Source organism: Abrus precatorius, unplaced genomic scaffold (genome assembly GCF_003935025.1).
Source record: "Abrus precatorius isolate BTA unplaced genomic scaffold, Abrus_2018 Scaffold7, whole genome shotgun sequence".
In the NCBI taxonomy this organism is placed as follows: Eukaryota; Viridiplantae; Streptophyta; class Magnoliopsida; order Fabales; family Fabaceae; genus Abrus; species Abrus precatorius.
The window spans coordinates 2290851-2303463 of NW_020874417.1; positions in this window are offsets into that span (position 1 = coordinate 2290851).

A 12613-nucleotide genomic window follows, 5' to 3' on the forward strand; every position below is an offset into this window, starting at 1 on the left:
AACGTCATACAATTTTCATTTTTACCTTCGGTTTTAAGTAGTGGGCATGCATATAATCTTGTATATTGGATGCTCTATTTTCACATAATGAGAAATGAGCCCTTACGGATAACAAGCTTAAACAAAGAAAGGGCACTCCTATTCTCGCGACAGTTTATAGGTAAAGAAAAATGGAATAGCATTATACTTTTTTAAAATACATTGTTTAACATACTTCTTGGGATTGGTAATTTTCAAAAGTCAATTCTTAAAAATATCAATTTACAAGGCAAGTATTAACGGTTTAATTGACCAATTATATAAAGTATATTTAAAAATATTTAAGAATGTGTTGGTAACTTTTTTTGACCAATTACATTTTGCCACCTATTTCATTTGGTTTTGTAATAAAAAGTGCTATAAATAATAATAAAAAAGTTGCAATAAATTTCTGAATTTTCTAAATATCATTGTTTTGTGTGAACTTTTGTGATTAGTACTTCCACACGCAGCCAGATAATTTCTTTATTCTGTGAAATTAAAAAGAAAATATATAAATATACATTTTTTTATTCACTGGTTCTTCAGAATTTGGCATCGAAAGAAAGCTAATGATTGAATACTTTAATCAGGAGGAATGCATTTATATCTATATTAATTAAATTTCACCTTGGGTGCAAACAGTTTCTTTTGGGCACAAAATCTATCCAATTTAAGCAATGTAATTGAATTCATTTTATTATCGACATGTTGTAGAATTTTAAAAATTTCCTCTTTTATATTTACCTTTTCAAATTTATTTAATTAGTTGGATATTTTCGTTGTGTATTTAAATATTCATTATGAGACTGTAGATAAATAATTTAAAAGGTTAATAAATTATTATATAATTTAATTTGAAGTGCCATTTATATTCGTACAATACGATTGTAACAAACTTTTATAAGCAGTAAATAAAAAGATAAATAGAATTCTGATAAAAGACACGCATTTAATAATTTTAAATTTTCATTATTCACTGTGTTTGAGTATTCTAATATCATATTGTGCCTTTTTTTTAAGAAAAAAACTCATCTTAAATTATTCATATAATATAATATATATGTTCACAATTTGTTATATATATTTTGATAAAAACGTTTACTCTTTTTCAATTTTTTATTTTTAAAAGTACTTGTATAAAAAAAAAAAACGTAACTTTAATGTAATTTAGCATAATTTTTTTTTTATATTTATGAACTGTTAATATTATTTTATTATTTTTTATCAATAAAAAATACAAATTTTCTTACTATTAATTGACAAACAAAAATATAAATTCTTATTTTTACAATATTTGGATCAATAAAATTGTAAAATTTGGTTTGACACGATCATTTAAGTTCTCAGTACACTCTAAGGGTTATGGGTACGAGGATGAGTAAATATAAATAAATTTTTATATTTATAATTGTGTTTTATCAAATTTTTTATATGAGACTTGAATGAAAAATTTACTTTAATCTAATAATAATGTGATTTAATTAAAATGTTAATTATGTTAATAGCTGATAAAATTGTTAAAAAGAAAAAAAAAAGTTTTGATACAAGATAGAATTTAACCGACATTAACTTGAATTTAAAAAGGGGAGGTTTGGATTTAAAAAATTAACTTGAATAAAATATTGTGTCGAATCAATAAGTGGCATTTTTCAAAATATTTTTCAAATGAAGTATTAAGTTTAAATATTTTTAAATAAAAAATAAGCGTTAGAAGAGTTACTTATTTAAATGAGTTTATTTAACTTAACTCAAATTAATGAAATTCAATATAACTCCCCGATAATAATGATCTTGGACCAGAAAACAAATTGCATCAACTGGTCACATTAAACTTAACACGGTCCTAACACTAATTATAATAATATTTTCTTTAATTAATTTTATTTTTTAAAACAAAAGTTATTTTATAATTTTTATGTAGAGTTTATTTTTTTTCTTCTAATATGACAGTTAAAACAATTATTATTTCAAAATTCATTTTCTATCTTCTCTCTATTTATTGCATAAACAATTTTTTTAATTATAATAGAAAAATGTATATAATAGAAAAATTGTAACACTTGTAATGAAAATAAATAAATTAAATTCATTTTTTAATTCATGTATCATACCCTTAAATAACTATATTTTAAGACAGGAGTATCAATAAAAACTAAATACGTATAATTTGAAATTTTAATGTATTCTTTGTACAAACAAGCTTTTATATAAGCATTAAAAAAATATTATCAGCCAAAAATTGATAATATATTTAATAAAGAGGGAAATTCTCTAAAGTAATGCATGTATTTATTGTAATAAAATGATATTTAAAAAACTCAAATAAAATATAAAAACTAAATTATAATATAATATATATACGTAATCATAACAAAATTATTTATTTAAAATTTTAATTATAGTTTTATATATAGTTATGATGTAAATGTTTATTTTATATATATATATATATATATATATATATATATATTGCATGCGTTTAACTTTTTTTTTAAATTGTTATTTTAATTTTTATTGTGTGATTTTAGATAAAAGCTTACTACTTTATCTTCGAAAAATAGACATTTAAGGTTGTGATAATAAAACTGTAAAATACATTTAATTATCTTATTTTGATTAAAAGTGTTATGAAATTTCTTATTTTATCAATTTTAAAATTTGTTTATGCAATAAATGAATAGAGGGAAGACAGAAAATAAATTTTAAAATAAAAATTATCTTAAAGATAATATTAAAAGAAAAAAATAAATTATACCTTAAAATTATAAAATTACTATTATTCTGGGAAACACGAAATTAACTAAAGAAACTATTTTTTAGAGACACGGAGAGTGTCATATAGATGTTTTATTGTATGTTCTTAGACACATGTTAAAAAAATTTAATTGTATAAATATATTGGGCTTAAATACGTTTTTAGCATTTATATTTTAATAATATTTTTAGTCCTTTTTAAATAATTTCTTTATTTTAGTTATTTTATTTTAAAAAACGATTATTTTTAATCTCTTTAACTGATATGATCAAGCTAACTAATAACATTCAGTAATAATACTTGTAAAAAAAATTACACGGAATAAAATAAAAAATTATTAAAATATAAGAATAAAAAGTATAATTAACTCAGTATATTTTAATTTTTCTAAGCAGCAACGATTTAAAAAAAAAAAAAAGTGCGCACAGGGAAGCGGTGCTTGAAAGTTACATGAATTAATGAAAAATTTATTACAAAGCAAATAAAACAAATGTATATGGCAATGGATCATTAATGAGGGGAAGGGCATATGATGTCACTCAAATAATGCATATGTTCAAACTCAGTCACTACTGAAGACATTTCATTTCGGAGATTCTCTATCAAACCCTAAATTTGCTGTGTCCATTCTCAGGTGCTTCAATTTTGATGCAAATCTTCATAGCTTGTTTTTTTATATTGAATTTGGGATTTTCTAATTTGTCTATAGTTGTTGAAGTAATCTAGATTTGATTTTGTAATTCTTGTGTTGATTTTTTTTAGGGTTTTCAAGAGCTTTATTGAAAATGAGTTATAGTGAGATTTCTCATCAGTCTTACTTCATTCCTGGATCTGAATTCTCCACCACCAATGACGATGACGTTAAAGGTGAATCGTTCTTTATCCCTCGATCATTTTTATGTGAAGTTTTACAATTATTTATAAGTAAAAAACATGATATTTTTTCCTTCTGATTTTTTTAATACAAAATTTTTTCCTTGTTGTTTGAATTTGATTCGCCATGAAAATTACAACATTATGCAATAATAGTCAAAGATCCTGATTTGGTAAACTTATACGGAAGTTTTTATAGAAGAATAAAATTAATATAAAGAATAAATAAAATTTCTTTTATTTTAATTTAAAAAAATTTATTTATTTTTATATTATTATTTTTTCATTTACGAGAACTTATCTAAATTAAATATTTTTTATAAAGTTTTTTTATAGAAATTTACTCAAGATCAAAGTTTGCTACTTGTGAATAGGTTATTTTTCTTTTTCTTTTTTGAGGGAGGGGCTGGCTATTAATTAATCAAATGTTTAAAAACTGTCTCCTAACCTTAATTTCTCACGTGTCCAATCAATCCCTTTTAAGTTATGTCTTTCTCACAAGCTTCTCTTTAACAAATTTGTAATTGATTGCTGCATCTAATGATTTCTAATAGTTTATTTTGCAATTCATTAATTGTTTGCAAAACTAATTATTGTTTTAAAATTTTACATTTTTCATATTGTTTAATTAATTGGCATCGAAATTAGTAAGTGTTTTTGACTATAGACGAATCTATAAAAAGATTGACCCACTTGTAATTAATTTACTAATTGTAAGGGTAAATTATGGCTATAACCCTAAACTCTAAACGCGGAACATAAGATTATTTTGAGAAAATAAATTATATCCTTAATTATTATTAAGTGCTTGTATTAAATTAGTGTAAAATTGTCTCAATATATTGTTGCATCAAATATTGAGAGATATATAATTTTATCTTTTATGATAGTCCAATTCAACTTGAGTACACTTGTTTTTATTAAAATATACAAGAAAACTAATTATTATCTTATTCAAAGAGTAAGAATTTTTATTCTGTAATAAAAAAAACATTAGAGAATAATTTTGCATAATTCTAAAGAGTAATTCAAAATCTTTTAATAAAAATTAATATTCAAAGTCGATGTATTGAGAGGAGTAAATAGAGAAATAACAAATGAACAATTAAGAAGAATATATTCTGTATGTATTATTTATTGTATTGATAGATTTATTACAATGAAAAAGTTACTATGCAAGATAGTAATACATAGACTCAAGGGAGAAGAAAACAAAATGCAATAATATACTTGTGACTCCTTTTCTTTCTATTTTCGAATCTTACATACCTTTCACATAATTCTTCATGCGAATATTGATCCTTTTATCTCTGGCACTTATTTGGTGACTCTTATCTTAATGATCATGTGACACTTGTTCCTCTTTTATAATAGAATTGTTATTCTCATTTGTTGATTCTTGAATTGCCGTCTCATTTCTCCTTGTGACAAATTGTTTAATCTTTATAATAAGTATTAAGTTATATTTCCAACATCCAAGACATTTTAACATTTCTCTTTGATTTAGAGCTGACGTTTGATGTATAAAGTTTGCAAAATTAAATATTTAAGAGCGGTTCAATGTTTAAATTAGATAATTAAATTTGGATATTATATTAGAAAATTAGATTCTTACTGTTAAAAAGCTCACGAAAAAAATTGGTCAAATTTTGTAAAATGTATTCCGGTCATATATATTCCTGTCCAATATAGGATATCTTTAACAGATTGGTGCAGTAGCTAGCATTGGTAAAGTACAATGGGGGTTCTTGAATTAACACTGTTTTCGTCCCATCTTAGTCTGGTATTGCCGATATTATTATTGACAAGGACTCAGATTAGATGCTTTCATTGGGGTGAAGAGGATTTGAACCCTGCACAGTAATGCCTTGGCTGTGTCGAGACTGTAATATTATCTCTTTTATGTATATCAACTCACTTCGAGAGATCACGAAGTGCTGGTTTGGATTGCTGCATAACTATGTCTTAAGGCATTATAATATTTATACCACAGACTTATAAACTTAGCGTTAAATTCACTCTCATAACTTATTTTCTTCGTTGTTCAAGATTGTGCTACTTCAAGTCCAGCCGCCAATAACATTGCCCCGAGGAATGGAAAGAAAGAAAAGCCAAAAGCTGGACGTAAATCTGTATGGGCTTGCATGCTTTGAATGTTACACATTTTCTTTTTCAGCATTGGCTTAACATATTGTAATTGAATGCAGTGAGTCTTATGTACTAATTAGTTATACTTACCAGAATAAGAAAGAGGCTATTGCTAATAACAAGCGTAAAGGAGTGGCCGCCCCAAACCTCAACCCTCGCCTTTGCATAGGTCTCTATATCTGTAAGGAGTATAATGGTGCCAGAATTCTGGGATCTGTTATTTCCTATAGCCCCAAAGAGAAACTGTTCAAAGTATGATATTTTTAGTTCATGCAATTGATTAATTATAATGCATGCACTGATTAATGCGTATCTAATAGAATTTTTATTAATTTGTTGACTTTATTACAGTGTTTAGAATTAATTTTGTTCATTGAAATCATTGAATTGGATATATACAGGTTGGATACGAAGATGATCGGACAGAATATTTGGAGCATAATGAGGTTTTGAGTAATATGGCAAAGGCAGAAGACATATATGCGGCTCAAGAAACATTGCGAGCAAGGTATATATAAAGCATATAATTGAAATGAAAAATGAGATAGACTAGTATTATATAAATATTTCAACTTTATAGATGAAGAAGTTCTTCCAATCTATTCCTTAGAGTACTTACTACTAATAGTTTTGACATCTTCTTTTCTCGTGTATAATTAATCTATGATGACCTACGAACAACTGCAGCAACAATTCTGAGGAGACTGCTCGTGGCAAAAAGAAAAGCAATACTTCAAACAAGGAGGAAAATGTTGCTAATGTTGCTGTCCGTATTAGGGCTTCCAGTCGTTAATGCAGTAAATAAAGGACCGTGATATTTGGGTTGCCAAAAGTTAATTTCAGAACTTCAAGTGCCATTTGATGATAGGCCATCTTTAATTGTTATTTAAGATATTAAGTCACCCAATCAGACAGCTTATTAAACTTGTTAATGTATTGGATCAACTTATTAAGTTTGTTAATGTTTTTTTTATCTCCTTGATAAAACTGCATGGGCTGTTTTACTTGAAAATAGATCTCCTAACTCTCCAGCCCTCTCCTTCCCAATTCCCTCCTCCTAGCTTCCCCTCTACCGCTCCCTCCCTCCAGCTCCACATATCTTCCTTCCCTTTCACAACTTTTGTAGAAAAGTTTTAAAAAGTTTGGTTCTTATTTTAAAAAAAATAGAACTAAACTGTCTAATTTTTGTGGGAATCAGAATAAATCTATTTTATTCATAAAAATATTTTTTTAATAGTACACTTTTACTCATACATCGGATTAAATTGTCCCATCACTCAATGTTAATTTTGATCAGTTTGAATTTTTAGGTTGGAATTATACTTTGAATTATCTTAACTTTATTGAGTATTATTTATTTAAAATTTATATTTTGAAAATAAATATGTATTAATTAGTAATAAAATTTTAAAAAGATAATTAAAATGGATACAGTAATTAATAAAATTTTAAAAAGATAATTAGTGTGTGCAGAAAAAGTATTAATAAAATCCAATTAAAAAGAAATTATTTGAAATATTTATGTATACAGTAAAACTTTCGTTACATTAATTAAATTGAATAAAATTGTTTAAAGGGAATAAGTAAAATGGATAGATTGCATCCAATATGGAATTTAATTGACATTGGCATAGTCAAGTCTACGGATGTCTGAGGTGGGTGGGTATGGATTAAAAAAATTAGCTGGAACAAAACATTCTGTCAAAATAATTAATTGAACTTCAAATGAATCTACTCAACCTAATTCAAATTAATTGAAATTTAATATAGCTTTGACTAATGCTGATCTTGGGCTAAAAAAACAAATTATTGCACCGATTGAAATTCAAATAAAACTCGGTTGAATAGTACTTCTAATAATCCTAGCACTAATCGATTGAAGATTACCAAGCAAAAATTTGACAAGATAATAAATAAATAAGGAAATTATGTTAACTATCCCAAATAGATGTAATATATAATATTTTGTTCAAACAAGCTAACTTTTAAATTTTTTATTATATGTGTATAAAATAATATTATTAACCAAAAAAGTTGAAAATCTAATTAATAAAAAGGATTTTTTTTCATATACATGCATTATATTCTTTTTTGCACATATAAGCCAACTTTTAATTTTTTTATTGGAGTATAATTAAATACGACTGTTACAAATTTTTTTTGAAAAGATTATTAATAAAAAGGAAAGTGTTTGAATTATTTGAAAGTCATGCACTTTAATTTTTTGCCGCTCATATACACATATATATAACGTCTACTGAGATTTGAAGAGTGAAGACATTTCATTTTGGGTATTCTTTTTCTGATTCTAAGGTGCTATTTTGAAATTTTCTAATTTATTTCGTAGATTATGTGAAGTTTTCGAAGTAATCTAGTTTTAATTTTGTAATTTTTGTGTTGATTTTTGTCTAGGGCTTTCAAGAGCTTTATTGAAAATGAGTAGCAGTGAGATTTCTCATCAGTCGTACTTTGTTGCTGCATCTGAGTTCTCCACCACTAATAACCATGACCTCCAAGGTGAATTGTTCTTTATCCCTCAATAATGTTCATGTGAAGTTATACATTTTAATTAGCTTGGCCATGTATAAGTAATGGGTTATCTTTATTTTTTGATTTTTTTCCTCATTGATTTTTTTAAAACAATTTTTTCCCCTTGTTGATATATATTTTATTCGTGATGAAAAATTTGAAGATTTGTGACCATTAAAGTTTGTTACTTGTGGACATTTTTCAAAAAATTTTCAAGGGATGATTTAGGAGAGTAAACTAAATTTAAGAAGATCTAAAAACAAAATTGATTTCTTCTATAAAATCTCTATGTCAAAGATTTTGTTATGACAAAAAGTTCTCCAAAAAAATTACAAAAGTAGTAAAATAAAAAATAAACTTTCTAAAGGATTATGAATATTAGCCAAATGATTGAAAAGATGTGTTCTCAACCTTAATTTCTCACATTTGAATCCTCTGTTACTGACTCTTTTTCTCAAGCTTTTCTTTAATAAAACTATAATTGTTCATTGTAACAATTGATCTATAGTGATTAGTTATTGATCAATATTTGTAAAAATTAGTTTCATGCTTTTTCATATTTGTCAATTGGCATTAAAGTTAGTCAATTAATGTTACTGGAGACTGGCTAATCTCCTAAAACGTTGATGATTTTTGCAATTAATTGACCGATGGCTATGAATCGCCCAGTTTAAGATGTGATTGAGATTTTATTGAAGAGAAAGCTGGTTGGAAAGGATCCAGATCCAAAGTTAATTCGCTAGATGCATCAAACCAATGTAGGGATATTACTTTTTAAGATTGTTTATTTATAAAAGAAATTTAGTCTCACTTCATGAGAAAATAAATTGCATCCTAAATTATGAACTTATTCAAAGAGCAATTGACAAAATTAATCCCCCTTTTAAAAATAAATGAACGAATTGTTTCGCGATTTTGTTGTGGTATTAGTGAAGTTACAAATGGTGTTCATAAATTAGCATTGTTTTCGTCCACTTTTAGTCTTGTATTTTTCAATCTTATTATTTGTGGGGATTTGAGTCTGTAATCCAGTGACTGCTTGTGTGTGTGTGGGTTTAAAAATTCAAAACATTTACGAACTTGTACAAAATCTTTTAACGTTATAAGACTAACTTCAAATACGATTTATAAATAGAGAGAGTAACGCGTTGAATAAGCGACAAGTTGAGTTTTTGCAATCGTTGGTTCATATGCTTCCAGTGAATGACAAAAATTACAAGGTCCACTGGGTTGTACCTTAAACGTTGTTCAGACATGCAGGAGAATGTTTTGAAATAGTATCAAATGACTTCGAGAGATCATGATATATATATTCTGGTTTGCTTTGCAGCATAGTCCGTCTTAAGGCATAATATTTATACCACAAGCTTAATTTAGTGTTAATTTCACTCTAGTAACTTGGTTTTCTTCATTGTTAATCATTCAAGATTGTGCTACTTCAAGCTTTGCCGCCAATAACATTGCTCCGAGGAATGGAAGGAAAGATAAGTCAAAAGCTAGACGTAAATCTGTATGTGCTTGCATGCTTTGAATGTTACTCTTTTTCTTTTTCAGCATTGGCTTACTATGTTTTAATTGAATGCAATGAATCTTATGTACTAATTATGTCTATTTCCGCAGAATAACAATGAGGTTATTAATAACAACAGGCGCAAGGCAGGAGGAGAGGCCACTCCAAACTACAAGCCTCGACTTTTCATAGGACTTGTTGTTTACAAGGAGTATAATGGAGTGAAATCTTTGGGAACTGTGGTTTCGTACAATGCTAAGAAGAAATTGTTCAAAGTATGAGTACTTAACTTTATGCAACTTGTAATGAATTGTGGTGCATGCACTCATTAATATCTTCCTTTATATTGTTTCATTGTCCTTTATGTTAAGATCACACACGACATTCTTTTTACTGTGCTCATGCTGAATATATATTGTTCTTCAGCTTCGATAATTAATTTGTTATTGTTTGTTGTTTCAGTTAATTTATTTGATAATCTAACTTAAAATGTGTTTAAATATACAACTTAGTTAAATATTTATTCAATAATTTATTTCTACACAGATATTCATATTATAAATTTGATTATAAAGGTTATTAGAATAAGTAAAAAAGTTTATTTTGATTATAAAGTTTATTATAAACACGTACTTATTTTTTTGAAGTGATGACTTTATGCATAGTTGGAGTTAGTTAAGTTTGGTCATTGAAATATTTTTTATGCAGGTTGAGTACAACACCAGGGGGGATGAATACGTGGAGATGAATGAGATTTTGAAAAATAAGGCAACTGGACAAGAGATTCAGGAACAAAATCGACGAGCACAAGGGTATAGCATACATACATATATATATATATATATGATGCAAGATTTTTTTAAACCAATATAAGTCTAAAACTCGAAAAGTTCAAATTGAATATATAACCTTTTATAATATTTTGAAGCTAAAGCTCTAGTTTGAAATGGAATTTCTTCAAATCTATCCCTTATAGTATTAAATACTAGTTTTGATCGTTTTTATTACGAATCTATTTAGTATATTTAGAATAATTTATGCACAATTTATAAAAATAATTTATGATTTTGGTAAGCTTTCATAGCTTATTTCTACATGTTACTTGTTGCAATTTATCAAAATAATTAGTTATTTTTACTTTATTTTAGTAAATTTTATAATTAAATATATAGCATAAGTCATGATTAAAAAAACATTACATAAATACTTAAGTTGAAAATCTTAAAGTGTGACTAACTATGTACGAATGTGCTAATAGATCTCGGAAGTCTATTGATGGCAAAAGGAAAAGGGCAGCATCGGGAGAAGGCACTTCTAAGGCTGTTGTTGGCAAAAAGAAAAAGCCTTCGTCGGGAGAAGGCACCGCAACACCTACTTGTAGTTACAAGCCTCGACAATTCATAGGTCTCTATGTCTGCAAGGATTATAATGGAGCCAGACCCGTTGGAACTGTTACTTCCTACAGTGCCAAAGAGAAACTGTTCAAAGTATGAGCTTTTTAATTTATGCAATAGATTAAGTCTGAATCCTTTGCATTTTTTGTTTTAACTACACTCTGTAATTACTGTTATTTGGCACTTTCGCTTAAGCAAAAGTAGAAAAACAACTAACTTTAATACATAGTTACAGCACTTTCATAGTTACTGCAGATGTCCTAAGTCTGTTGTATGTCTTCCTTTAATGTGTATCGTATATAACCTGATGAATTGTTGACTTATATTACACTGTTAGAATTAATTTTGTTCATTGAAAATGATTTGGATACAGGTTGAATATGAAGATGATCGAACGGAATATTTGGAGCAGAATGAGGTTTTGAAGAATATGGCAAAGGCAGAAGACATATATGCGGCTCAACATGCATTAAGAACAAAGTGATAAACAAGTACAAGTAAAATGTGGTTTTTGCGGCTCAAAAAGCTTCTGAACCTCAAGTTCCATTTGATGATAATCATAAAACTATAAGGTTATAATTGTTGTTTATCTTGTTATGTCATTTGGTTTAATTGTTGCCTCAAATGATGGCTCAAACTTGTTAAACTTGTTCATGTTTTTTATTCCTTAAAGTAGACGTGGAACTTGGATTAATTGCTCTATAAATTACTCTTATATTAATTGCTCAATTTATCTATGCATCCATTTGATATGAATTGCTCTATACAAATCGGCTGGCATGCTTTCTTACTTACTGCATATTGCATGTGAAATATTTGAACATGCTATGAGTTGTACATTCTAGTTTGCAAAGCATTGTCAATTTACGGTGGTGATCTAGTTAACTTATTACTTATACTAATAAGTTTTGAATTATGATGGAAAACAATATGAATTCTTTTTTGGGTTCAGGGAAAGAAAATGAAGAGTGAAAAAAATTGAATTAAAGAAAATGTGAGAGGAGAAAAAATAGGTTAATTAATTAGTTTCGCTTTAGAAATGTTTTTAATTTTATTTTTGTTTTTAATTATAAAAATGATTGAAAATAGTTTTTTTATTGATTTTATCATTTTCAATACAAATATTTAAAAATAGAAAATGAAAAGGAGTTCTTAAGTTATATAAAATTTAATGTTTATTTTTTGGTTTTACTTTTATTCACAAAAATATTTTCTATATAATAAAAAATAAACAAAAAACTTTTTTTATTTAAGAAACAGTTGCTTAAGTTTAAAATTAGAAAAATATCATTGTTTAAAATAAAATAAATATTCAAAGTTGCAAGGTTAGAGCTAAGAGTTTTCTAAATAAAAAGAAGTGATGTGTTATTACAGGATTTGCAA